An 8,599-nucleotide genomic window follows, 5' to 3' on the forward strand; every position below is an offset into this window, starting at 1 on the left:
ACACCCATGACCAAATTTTGGTAACTCTCGTTCCAATAGTCTGGTCCCCAGACCACAAAGATACAGACAGACGAATACATACACACAATCAAACTCTTTATTTTATTTACATTAGAAGAGATTAGAAGCTTCAGATTGGTTCTCTAAGCAACAATAGCCTAGGAAAAGGCAGCTTTTTGTTTAAGTTTCAAATGTTTTGTTTTTATATATAGTACATGGCGATCGTGGAAATGATTGTTTTATATCCATTTATGGAGACGATAGTACGGCAAAATTGTAGGAACCATTTTGACTTAATATATAGCAGTATCCACTATTAATTCTTCCTTATGAAGAGGAAGAGGGAGAGACTTCAGGATTAGTTAGACATACACATTTTAAAACAACACGAAAACAAAGTTACACGTATGTGGATCCAAATATTGGAGTGAACCCTGGACAAAGCTTGCTGAATCGCTGACGGATCAAAATTCCGTCAGTTCGATCCCGTAGAATGTTCTTGAAAAACTTCCTACGAAGATAAGAGATGCTTTGACTTTAGGTAGGTAATATCACTGACCTTGAATCAACATTCTTTTTCACCGAATTAGTTTTGAGATACTCACGTAGATTATTTCAAAACAAATTCTGTGAAAAAGAACATTGATTTCAAGCTTAGTGATATCACCTTCCTAAAGGACAAAGCATCTGTTATCTTGTCACTTCTGCAATGCTATTAGAGGCTGTCTCTATTTCACTTCACAACCGCGTGCAAAGTGCCACCAGCTATCATCTGTGCGCTATTGGCATTTGGCGGATAGCCGCCGAAGTGAAGGAAAAATGACTGCCGGCATCGGTCCGCTTCCGGTTCCTAGCGAAAAGCCACGAAAGAGGAAATGAGGCGGCTGCCGTCGTTGTAAAGTTAGATAGCCGTTGTAGTTTTCCGCCAGGCGGTGTTCTAGAGACTTTTTGACGAATGACCGCTGAATGATGGTGAGATCTTGGTAACGTCCGCTGAGATCTGCTCTGCAGCCTGGTGTTCTCATCTGCTTTTTATGTGCTAGTACATAAGAGCAACACGTGGCAGCATTGCTACAAATGTAACTGTTTTCAGACGGTTCATAGGCCCTACAGAACAATTTTCATGACCGATTGCAGCAGAACATGTTACGTTATTTGTTACTTGGCAAAAAGTCAAATATTCTGCTTAAAGCATCGCTCGTGCAAAAATAAAATATAATTAAAAATTCTCACTGACTGACGACTGATGACTGATGATACTTCTGATATGCTCGGAAGGCCTTGTGTTTGGTGTGAACATACAAATACGTTAAAGCGGTAGTTAGTGTGTTTTAATCATGTATTGGTGTAGAACGTTTAGGGTATAAACACCAATAAACACATTGTTGGCAAACTTAATTGTAGAGGATTAAATGCAACAGAGAAGAGCAAATGCGGCGGGTTAATGGTGGTACGTTGCTTTCAAGTCGACACTGGAAGTTACGAAGTAAATTTTTACTGGAGCGAGCAAGTAAATTTTTAACAGATCTATTTCTTTACAAGCCGACAACAATATTGATTTGATAGAGCGCTAATACCTTTCCGGACGACGCGTCGTTTACTCATTTTCAACACTTTTCCTTTCTTCTTGCTCGTTCAGCGCCCTCGTGCTATCAGCGCCCATGGCGACCATCATCCAGCTATGCGCACTGAGAATTGACTGGAATTTGTAAAGGAATGATCAATCCCTTACCGTTGCCAAATGTTAAATTTGTTAGTAGTAATTCGTATTGGTACTTGAATTTTAGGGTGATTTCATAAGAAAATAATTCAGGATGTATGTGGACTTATTCTTTTAGTGATTACCTAGAAATGCACTATGAAAATCTTAAAGTTCAGATACTCAGAAACTTCATCGTAAAGTTAGTGTCTTCAAATGTTTTCAAGCGGAAAGTCTTCTCAATATTTAAGTTTAAAATATTTATTATTTGAAAGGAAATTTACACAGTAAAATTAGAGATGTGACTATCTGAATTATCTACACATCCATCCTCCCAAAAATAGCTATACGCTTCTGCATTGATCAAGTGTAACGTTGTAGCTTATAGGTTTATTTGCATCGGCTCTTCCGAGCTTAAAATATAAGTAACACACATTAAGAACAATTAATAACAAAAACGAAGTCTACCTGATCGATAATAATAAGCAATGACTTGATCAGTACGGGACGGTATGCCTACTTTTGGGCCACTCTGTATATATGTGTTGATGGAAATGTAGGTAAAATACTTCGTGTAAATTATCTGATGTGGCTGAAAGTTGGTACAGAAGAAAACTGTGATGTTAGGAGGTAGTTCTTCAAGCATGGCGACTGTGGATTATCTATATATGTTATACTGAGTGTTCGAAAACTTACAGCCACCAGTAACTTTTGAAACAAGTATTATATAATTTTATTCCATTGTAGTGAATTGAAATTACATGCACGTTGGTTCTAACGCACTGTTTCTAATGTTTGTCATAGTCGATAATATAATCTACTACTTAAAATATTTATTTTTGTTAATTTATTTTCCTGTTTATCACATTATATCACATTATGTTAAACTTGCATTAGTACAAATTAAATGTTCAAACAATATTCTCGACAACTCAATTGTAAAGCACTTTATTTCACGAATACAATTATCTTCTTTGCACAATTTTTTTTTACGATTCATCTAAATCTGATATTAGACTCTATTTATCATATGTAAACAATTTGGTTAACATGCACAAACTAAAGGAATAATCTAATGAGAATCATGAATATTGGTTTCAAAATTTTTCAAAAAGAGTGATGAGATGGTGATCGTAATGGTTCTGACTTGTAGAAACATGCGTAAAATTGAAGTCCTGAAAAAATTAAATTCGCTATTAATATTTCAGGATACCGAAGAAGTGTTAAAATCATCCAATACAGTTTCCGGAGATGGGATATTTCCAACGATTGTAAACGTTCAACTTATATACCAATCAACTACTTTTGACGAAAGATAGTGGTCGGCATCAGATTTAGTATATGGTACCTAAGACGTTTCTTTCAGGAGAGGGTTATATCTATTGACTTTACACATACGAGGCAATAAATCAGTCAACTCGCTTTGACAAAGTAAACGATCGGCAGTAAAAATTGGTCACATATGATTACGCACTTCAGATACACGGTAACTAATTTACTTTTCTTTCCGCGAAGAGTATTAAGAGCAGAAAATAGGTGAAGGAAGTAAAAAAATCCAAACTGAACGCTTGCTTTCGTCAATACGAGTTGATTGATATATACGTTGCATATGTGTAATTGCTGGAAATAATTTTACTTTAGTTTCATATATGCTGTAAGATAAGATGAACCGGGCATCCAGTGTGCCATATAAGACAACCAATCCGTTCATCGAAATGTTTATCCAAGAAATCTTTGACAACAACGCCAAAGCGAGGCTTTGCCCCATCGTTTGCCACGTGAATTGAATGTTTCGTAACAAAGGTTATTTTCAAGTTCTAGAAAACACTACTTCTTGCAACATCTGAACATTGTGTCAGTGGTTACAATCTATTAAATAAAAGATGGTTCAATAACGTTACTACTCTAAAAGATCACTCCAGACAGTGATAAACACCATGAACACTTCTGTCACAATTTCGTGTGGTTATGACTTCAATAAACACAATTGTGTCTGTTTACGCGAACGTTCATATTGAACGAGGTCTTATGAGCCCACAACATGCGTTTCTAGAATTGTTTATCTGCTTCGTTGTGAATTAGGAACCACACACAGAACTCAACATGCCGGCCTGATTGTCATTCATGCAACTTGTGTAGAAGCTTTGACCGGTAAGTTTTCCTACTCAAATCCTTTAACATGTTCGTTAAAAAAAAAAAAACGCATAATTCCCAGGTCACGTGTTCAAGTAGCTGATTCTGGTTTTTCATGACTTGAAGTGATGGTCATTCCACATCTAGAAATTTTCTAATAAATTCTGTTGTCATCACATGTGTGTTTTTGCTGTATTTCCACCAAGCTTATAGCACGAAAGCACGCTGTTCGTATGTTAATTTTTCGATTCATCCCAACACATAATTTGTTCGGTATAACATCACTTAGCAAATAACTTTGAAACAAAAAAAAAAAAAAAAAAAAAAACACGTCCGTAAATAATGTTACAAATCCCAGCCACATTAGGAGACAGTAGTGCCAGTTCTAGTACAAGAAAACGCTTGCTTATATTCCTCGTATTTCTTTTCTATGCTTACTAGTTTTAGGAAAAGCGATTTTATGTCCCCCCTACACACACACACACACACACACGCATATATATGGAGCCCACGGATTCCTGAGCACTATTCTACAAGTCAAAGTAAAGCGTAAAATATATATAATTATATATCTTTTGGGACTTCGTGTGGTAACGATGTGGTAGGGTCACAAATAAAGAACCATCGAGTCGAGTGTAGGATGAACAAATATGAACGATCTGCCTATTCTCACTTCTTGTTTGAAAGTGGTGTAATCAAAAAAGGTATAACATTATTGAAAATATTAGTTTTGTCCTCAAACTAGTGTACATTCCGAAAAAAACAACAAGTGCTTCAAGACAAGCTGTATCCTACATAGTTGATGGTGGGCATCTTCTGTATTATGTTGTATGGCAACGACCAGTCACGTTCAAAGAAATATGTCAGTAATATGCTGCATACATTGTTACAGATTATGGAAAAGCTTTCATCGTTTTTCATGGATCTGGCTAAGGTTCAAGCACAAAAGATGTGGAAATAGAAGATAATATTACTGTTACTGTAGGATAGACTAAATTTCTCCTAAGTAACAGATTCATCTATCTTTTTAGTTAGCATCTCCAGAAATCAAGCTGCAAGGTACTCCGATCAAGGCAGATGCTAATGTGCTGATGTAATGTTACAGAGGCCAAGAAAGGCATTGGAGTTATTTTGATTAGTGAAGACAGATTTTTTGGTTCTTCTATCTACCCTTGCTCTAACAGACACATCTTTGAAAATGATGATGCAAGGAACACGCCCAGAACTGATTCTTCACATTGGGGCTAATCAAGCTGATATAGGTTATATGAAGGACTTTCTTCTAATTCTTTGGTGTTTCAAAGGATGCGATTTAGTTTCGTCAATTTATCGAAAAGGCAAAATCTCTGCTCACAAAACGTTACGGACTATTAGGGAATTCAGAAAGAAACTATGTATTTCAATTCAGCTTACATCACGAACTATATGTGAAGACAATTGTCAAACAGTCTATGCATTTAAAGTTTAACTTAACTTTAATTACGCCTACAACAGCAATCACTCCCGAGCATTTACTCCGAATCTTTCATAAGGGGCAGCAATGGTGTGGTGTTTGTTAACTTGGACCCTTTACGCTTGGGTTGTAAGATAGTCAATGGTTTGCTACGTTCCATACCAATTTCGAAACCCGCTTCTCCTGAAGATCTGGTGCATCTTATCTCCTGTGTCTGCACCAATGAGTATGATGGAAGTTGTACGTGGCGAATAGGTATGTTAAAATACTCAACTATGTGTTTGTACAGCGTAGGGCATTGATATACCAACACTGACGTAGAAGATAAAGTGGAAGTGATGGAGATTAGCTAGTTTCCAAAAAGGAAGATGCCAGTGATGTCCAAGAAGAGACATTCCAAGATTCCAAACATCCTCGTCTGGAAAAGACCGTGATTCAAGTAAAAGTAAGTTAGTTTTAAGTGAAAATTATCTACGTTTGAAACATTTACGTAATAAAACAAATTAGTCTTTTGGACTTTTCGTAGCTCAAACATTACGCCATATAACGCTACTAAGAATGATTTCTTTTCAAGAATTTTGAATACATGTCAAATTCCTTCGATTAATCTGGCATGCTAAGAACAGAACATTCTATTTAAAAAAAAAAAAAAAAACCTCAATCATCTGGGTTTTTACCTTTTTTGCTTCACAAAAACAGTCATCATCGGGGTTTGTAAGAGATATTGAAACCTTTCAAATGCCTATCCATTGATAATTTCACTCCAAACTTGTGGATTCAAAGGTGAAAATTCTACAATATGTGGTCAAGACAGAATTTAACGCATTACGTATACATAATAAAAATATCCCAGCTTTATCAGACGTTAATATTATATATTTTTAATGTTTTACTGAGAACGGTTTAGCCGACAATTTGAACATATTTTATGTTTCTGCTGCCTACACTGTTGCAATAGAATTCCTAAAACTCAAATTTTAGCTTCTGTTGTAATAAATTTTGTGAAATTTCCCTTCTTCCTTTCTCGCAAAAGTGAATTGCTTAATATTCACACAATAAGAACAACTAATTGAATATTTTTTTTCAACGAGCTATGGCTTATATCTCTGCGAGTTTACAACGTATATTATACTCAATTAAAATAAATGCTATGGTTTCCACGAAAACACACGGCCTTGGAAATCGACTACCCAATATGGCGGCCATAGTGATCAAACCTGACGGGGAAATTTTTGGGACTTTCTCTACTTTACTGAAGAGAGTATAACGATAATTTTAGAAAAAGTTTTATCTTGTTTTTGGAATGTTCGTTTTTAAACCTAATGGCAGTGTACTATATGTGGAGTCTAGCCATATCTATCGATGCTAGTTAGTCCACATAGCGACAGCTAATATCGAAACTGTTTACTACGATTAACTAATATACATCGAAATGTGTTTTTTTTAATAAATGCGATATTAGTCAGAAGAATTGTAGATCGTAAAAGAAGAAAGGCAATTTATATGATGAAGCCAATAATAAGCTACTACCTGAAATTTAATGACCTGCTCTTTCTGTAAGTAGTAGACTTTTCCACTCATTTATCGCATTCAGTCTGTCATTGATTTAGAATTTTCTGGAAACAAAATTATCAAACACAAGAAATAAACTATGTTCCTTTCAGTTCCAAGCTTATACCCTAGAGGCTCAAGGAGACAGGAAAATAAATTATTGTAAAATTAAAATTTGCTCAGGTTTCACACTGAGGCTTGAAACTATATCAAATGTACACGTAGTAGATATTACGTACTTCAGGGAAGAGGGAGGGAAACGGTTTAATACTCATTAAACGTGCTTCGTTATTGACGTTCTGTTACTACACGCAATGCCGATTCTACAGAATTTTATTTCCTAACGATACTATATTTTATCTTTATCCTTTTTTGATTATTATCGCATAGGTACGTCGCCACATAGTCTTCTCAAGCATTGCTGTTACGTTATTGTAATATATAGTCTTAGTTATTTTAGAATAACTAGTCAGTAGCTTTTATATAACATATCAATAAGGACTGCTGAGTGTCTCGAAGATATTTCAGAAGGATATATCCTGTATTTACACTACCAGGTGAGAAAATATTACAATAGTGTTAATAACTTGATTCTTTGTGATGAGTAAAGTACACTAGTGGCCGAAATTCGAATTATTCCAGAAAAATGAAATGAAAAATGTAAGTTTTACGTCCCACACTTATACCGGCTAGAAGAAAGAAGACGATGATGATAAGTGGAGAAAATGGTGGAATGAAGAAAGTGGGAGGAAACGGGAGCACCCCGAGAAAGCCCAAACATACGATGTTTGTCCAACACAAATTTCACTGGGATTGAATCGTGGACCTCATGCACCAGAGGTGAACATTCTATCACTGAGCCACAGCGGGCCTTTTAATATTTGATTTCTGCATGTTAGAAATATATATTTCTTCACAATTAAGATAAGTATGGCAAACAATAAGTAACTCGAAACTTGTACACTATAGGTCAATTTCAGATTCCATTTACTTCTAATTAGTGTCGCAATAAGGTAAGATTTTGACTAACGTATCATGGCCATATTCAGAAAAATATACGTGATATTATCAACGCGTTACGTTTAAGAGAGCAGCACTGACTGCCTGCAAAGCTGTCCAAGCACATTAAGATAGAGAATGCAATTTAAAATTGAAAAGTATATAAATATTATGCCAGAAATTAGTACTCCAATGAGAATCAAACAAAAACAATAGTATTAAATGATAAAATAGAAATACGTCAAGGTAATAATAAGCTGCTATAAATAATGTGTACATACAGTTAAAATAGATTAGGCAACAGTAATTGCTACTTACTACTAATCGTTTTATATTTTCCTACATGATAAATAAATTAACCCTTGAAAGTCGGTGCTCGCATCTGCTACGTGAAGGACCAGGGGAGGTCAAATTTGCCCGCGCTGTTTGTAAGTAGCTTTCAGAGTATATTTGTTCAATTTGAGTTAACGTGTTGAATTGAAATTTGTTTTTTTTAAATTTCAACAAATTGTGCTTTCTATCTGCAAAGTAGGGTTAATATATTGCCTAAAACTTCTTATATATTATACCAAATTTCGTATAATACTATACAGAGAAATAGTATTATATCTAACACTCGAGTCGTTCTATGAAAACCTGAGTGTTTATCCATTATAAAGGAGAAAAGTAATATTTTTAAAAACTAATACAAGTTTTAGATATAAGAGAAATAAATGGAAGGAATTTTGGGGTAAACAAAGATGGGTAGCAACTATCACCAATGA

This window comes from Thermobia domestica, chromosome 3 (genome assembly GCF_964235325.1).
Source record: "Thermobia domestica chromosome 3, izTheDome1.hap1.1, whole genome shotgun sequence".
NCBI lineage: Eukaryota > Metazoa > Arthropoda > Insecta > Zygentoma > Lepismatidae > Thermobia > Thermobia domestica.